The sequence below is a fragment of the Petromyzon marinus genome, unplaced genomic scaffold, assembly GCF_048934315.1.
Source record: "Petromyzon marinus isolate PM22_M1 ecotype Great Lakes invasive population unplaced genomic scaffold, UKy_Petmar_22M1.pri1.0 PM_Scaffold_63, whole genome shotgun sequence".
Classification (NCBI taxonomy): Eukaryota; Metazoa; Chordata; class Hyperoartia; order Petromyzontiformes; family Petromyzontidae; genus Petromyzon; species Petromyzon marinus.
Genome location: NW_027423645.1, coordinates 77,363 through 83,265, shown reverse-complemented (window position 1 = coordinate 83,265; position 5,903 = coordinate 77,363).

Sequence of the window (5,903 nt, the reverse complement as noted above, 5' to 3'; positions counted from 1 at the left end):
ACGCCAAAAGACAAATAATTCACTACTTCAGCCCACCGGTGTGTTGAAGAGTTAATCCACATTTACAGTTTGAGTACGACGTTTCGCTGGTAAATACTTCCAGCATCATCGGGCAATTCGCCAGAATGGTAAAGCCCTCGCTTGCTCCCGGTTTTATATAGAGCAGAAGAGTGACGTCATCACTTAACTCATCAGGTGCAGTGATTAGAGGCGGAGGGGGGGTAATGTAATTATATAATCGATTAGTAATCAGTCATTGGTTATGATTAGTAATGAGTTGTAGATTAGTAATTCTTTAAATCAAAATGTAACGTGTATTATTTAATAATACGCTTCCAGGCCGCACTGAGCCGGTAGCTGTCAGAGCGATTGAAGTTATTCTTGTTCCTCTCAATTTCAATGGATTCTCTAATTAGTCTTTGCCAGTAATAATTAGTTTTACACACCACTGCAACATTGTCAAAATCAATTGAGTGTCCTTGTTGACAAGCATGTTCTGCCACTGCCGACAGTTGTGTTTGAGATAATTTAATATTTCTCTGATGTTCTTTTAGTCTTACGCTGATGTTACGTCCCGTCTGCCCAATGTAGCAGCTGCCACATGAACAATTAATCCGATATACACCTTCTGTTGATAGTTTAGGTAATGCGTCTTTAGTGCAAGATACTAGTTTTTGAATTTTGTGTACTGTACCAAATCTTACTGTAATGTTTTGCTTTTGCAAAACGCGGGCTAATTTGTCAGTTACTCCTGAGATATATGGAATTTTTATTGTTTTAACAATCTGGTCGCTTTCAGTAGTATTGCTTTGCGATCGTGATTTGGCATTCAGTGCTCTGTTAATTTGAGCATTATTGTAGCCATTCTGTCGTAGTGCGTCTTTAACGTGTTTAATCTCTCTCACTAGACTCTCACCATCTGACACTGTTTTCGCCCGATGCACGAGCGTCTTAATAAGAGAGGATTTTTGAGCTGGATGATGATGTGATTCTGCATTCAGATAGGCATCAGTGTGCGTTTGCTTTCTGTAAACGCTGTGTGTTATTTTACCGTTTAGGCCATGTCCAAGCAAAATATCTAGGAATGGGAGTGTATTATTCACCTCCATTTCCATGGTGAACTGGATGGCCGGGTTTTGTGCATTGAGATGATTTAGAAAATCATTAAGTGTATCTTTACCATGTGGCCAGACAACCAAAGTGTCATCCACATACCTAAACCAAAAGGATGGTTTTAATGTGCTCGAGGCAAGTGCTCTTATTTCAAAGTTTTCCATGTACAAATTTGCTATAGCAGGGGATAAAGGAGAACCCATTGCTGCTCCTTCCTTTTGTTTAAAGAAATCCCCTCTCCATAAGAAGTAAGTGTTATTTAAGCAATGGCCAGCAAGTTTCGGAATATCTTTTTGTAAACCGGTATTCTTTACTAGTGTATCAAGTAATTTAAGCGATTCGTCCACTGGAACCTTAGTGAATAGAGACATCACATCAAAGCTTACCAGAATATCATCAGGAGTAAGTTTAATATCTTTAATCACATTCACAAGATGTTCTGAATTTTTTATGAATGAAGATGTCTTACCGATGTAGGGCTGTATTTGTTTGGTTATATATTTTGCTAATTGATATGTGGCAGAGCCAATTGTACTGACTATGGGTCGTAATGGGATGCCGATTTTATGAATCTTTGGTAGCCCATAGAGTCTAGGTGGTTTTGAGGCCCTTGGCTTAATTAGGTATTGCTCATTTTTAGGGATTAATGAATTTGCAATTATTGCAGTGGTCTTACGTTCTAAAGTATTAGTTGGATCTCGTTTAATTTTAATGTAGGTACTTTCCTCTAGTAAATTTCTAATTTTATTATCATAATCGGCTCGTGACATCAGTACAGTAGTGCGGCCTTTATCAGCTGCTAGGATTTGGATATCCTTATTTACACGCAGCTCTCTTAAGGCTTTTGCCTCGTTAGAGCTAATATTTACTTTTGGAACTTTGCTATTCTCAATTATTTTAGCAACCTCATGTCTAGTCATCTCTGCCTCATTATGTGGAAGGAGTCTAACTGCTGATTCTACCTCAGCAATGATCTCATCCACTGGAATTGTGCGTGGGGTAACGGCAAAGTTAAGGCCTTTAGAAAGGATAGAGACCATGTCACCGGTTAATACAGTGTTGGTCAAGTTCAGTACAGTTTTGTTTTTACATTTTTGGTTTTCAGTAGGGATTTGTTTATTATGTAGTCTAGAAAATTTATTAATTTGGTTAGTTTTTGTTAGTTTAAACACATTATCAGCCGATTGTTGTGTTATGTTATCGATTATATTCCAATAATGCATAGATACACTATTGCTTATATCTAAGTGTAACTGCTTTAGCGATTCCGAAATGTAAGATAATTCACTCCTATTGTGCTGTATTCTCTCTATTAATAATAATTCGCTAGCTTTGTGTAGTATTTGGTTAGCTTTAGAAGACTTTATGTGATGTGTTATTTTAACTGCGTTTGGTATTACCTTTGAATCTCTGCACCTTTTGAGGAACGCCAGTGAAGATATCAAGAATAACTTCAATCGCTCTGACAGCTACCGGCTCAGTGCGGCCTGGAAGCGTATTATTAAATAATACACGTTACATTTTGATTTAAAGAATTACTAATCTACAACTCATTACTAATCATAACCAATGACTGATTACTAATCGATTATATAATTACATTACCCCCCCCTCCGCCTCTAATCACTGCACCTGATGAGTTAAGTGATGACGTCACTCTTCTGCTCTATATAAAACCGGGAGCAAGCGAGGGCTTTACCATTCTGGCGAATTGCCCGATGATGCTGGAAGTATTTACCAGCGAAACGTCGTACTCAAACTGTAAATGTGGATTAACTCTTCAACACACCGGTGGGCTGAAGTAGTGAATTATTTGTCTTTTGTCAACGTGACACTTTTCTTTGCTGATTGGCCGTGTCGGGTGGTGGAGGGTTACGACACATTTATAAATAAACGCGATCTAACCCAAAAACCTTTATTATGAATAATATTGGTCGCGAAAGCCTACGTGTTAAACTTACACGCCAAAACCTTTAAATACCAACCTGTAAACACCAACTCTTAAGAACCTAACCTTAAACGACAACCCTTAAACGCCAAAGCCTAAACACGATTAAACACCAACCCTTAAATACCAAGCCTTAAAAGCCAACCCGTAAACGCCAACCCTTTAACGCCAACCCTTAAACTCCATCTCTTAAACACCAACCTTTAAACAGCAAACCTTGAAGGCCAAACTAACACGCCAAACCTTTAAACACCAACCTGTAAATACCAACTCTTAAGCACCAACCCTAAAAACTAAAACCCTTAAACGCCAACCTTTAAACACCAACCCTTAAATGCCAACCCTTAAACGCCAACCCTTAAACGCCAACCCTCTAAACACCAACACTTAAACGTCAACCCTTAAACACCAACCATCATCCGGCAAACCTTAAACGCTAACACTTTAAAGACCAACCCTTAAACACCAACCCTTAAATGCCAACACTTAAACCCCAACCCTAAATCGCCAACCCTTAAAAAGAAACCTTAAAACACCAACCTTTAAACACCAACCGTTAAAGACAAACCTTAAACGTCAAACCCTTAAACACCAACCCTTAAACGCCATCCATTAAACACCAACCATTAAACGCCAACCCTTAAACGCCAAAACATAAACACGCTTAAACACCAACCCTTAAAGGCCAACCCTTTAATGCCAACCTTTAAACACCAACCCTTAAACGCCAACCCTTAAACACCAACCTTTAAACACCAACCCTAAAGCGCCAACCCTTAAACGCCAACCCTTTAAAACACCAACCCTTAAACGCCAACCCTTAAACCCCTACCCTTAAACGTCAACGCTTAAACGCCAGCTATTAAAGACCAACCCTTAAACACTAAACCCTAAAACACCAACCCTAAAACGCCAATCCATAAACAAACCCTTTAACGCCAACCCTTAAACGCCAACCCTTAAACGCCCACCCTTAAACGCCAACGTTTAAGGCCAACCCTTAAACACCGACGCTTAAACGCCATCCCTTAAACACCAAGCCTTAAACACCAACCATTTGAACGCCAACCCATAAACGCCCAACTCTAAACACCAACCCTTAAACACCAACCCTTAAACGCCAACCAGTAAACGCCAAACCTTAAACGCCAACCCTTAAATGCCAACCCTTAAACGCCAACCCTTAAACACCAACCCTTAATCGCCAACCCTTAAACGCCAACCCTTTAACGCCAACCCTTAAATGCCAACCCTTAAACGCCAACCCTTAAACACCAACCCTTAAACACCAACCCTTAATCGCCAACCCTTTAAACGCCAACCCGTAAACGCCAACCCTTAAACGCCAACCCTTAAACACCAACCCTTAAACGCCATCTCTTAAACACCACCCTTTAAACACCAACCCTTAAAGGCCAATCCTTACCCGCCAAACTATTAAACACCAACCTGTAAACACCAACTCTTAAGCACCAAACCTTTAAACACCAATCTGTAAACACCACCTCTTAAGCACCAACCCTTAAACGACAACCCATGAACGCCAAAACCTAAACACGCTAAAACGCCAACGCTTAAACACCAACCCTTAAATGCCAACCCTTAAACACCAACCCTAAATCGTCAAACCTTAAAAACCAAACCTTAAAACACCAACCCTAAACGCCATCTATTAAACACCAAGCTTTAAACACCAACACTTAAAGGCCAAACTTACACGCCAAACCTTTAAACACCAACCTGTAAACACCAACTCTTAAGAACCAAACCTTAAACGACAACCCTTAAACGCCAAAGCCTAAACACGATTAAACACCAACCCTTAAATACCAAGCCTTAAAAGCCAACCCGTAAACGCCAACCCTTTAACGCCAACCCTTAAACTCCATCTCTTAAACACCAACCTTTAAACAGCAAACCTTGAAGGCCAAACTAACATGCCAAACCTTTAAACACCAACCTGTAAATACCAACTCTTAAGCACCAACCCTAAAAACTAAAACCCTTAAACGCCAACCTTTAAACACCAACCCTTAAATGCCAACCCTTAAACGCCAACCCTTAAACGCCAACCCTCTAAACACCAACCCTTAAACGTCAACCCTTAAACACCAACCATCATCCGGAAAACCTTAAACGCTAACACTTTAAAGACCAACCCTTAAACACCAACCCTTAAATGCCAACACTTAAACCCCAACCCTAAATCGCTAACCCTTAAAAAGAAACCTTAAAACACCAACCTTTAAACACCAACCGTTAAAGACAAACCTTAAACGCCAAACTCTTAAACACCAACCCTTAAACGCCATCCATTAAACACCAACCATTAAACGCCAACCCTTAAACGCCAAAACATAAACACGCTTAAACACCAACCCTTAAAGGCCAACCCTTCAATGCCAACCTTTAAACACCAACCCTTAAACGCCAACCCTTAAACACCAACCTTTAAACACCAACCCTAAAGCGCCAACCCTTAAACGCCAACCCTTTAAAACGCCAACCCTTAAACGCCAACCCTTAAACCCCTACCCTTAAACGTCAACGCTTAAACGCCAACTATTAAAGACCAACCCTTAAACACTAAACCCTAAAACACCAACCCTAAAACGCCAATCCATAAACAAACCCTTTAACGCCAACCCTTAAACGCCAACCCTTAAACGTCAACCCTTAAACGCCAACCCTTAAACGCCCACCCTTAAACGCCAACGTTTAAGGCCAACCCTTAAACACCGACGCTTAAACGCCATCCCTTAAACACCAAGCCTTAAACACCAACGATTTGAACGCCAACCCATAAACGCCCACCTCTAAACACCAACCCTTAAACGACAAC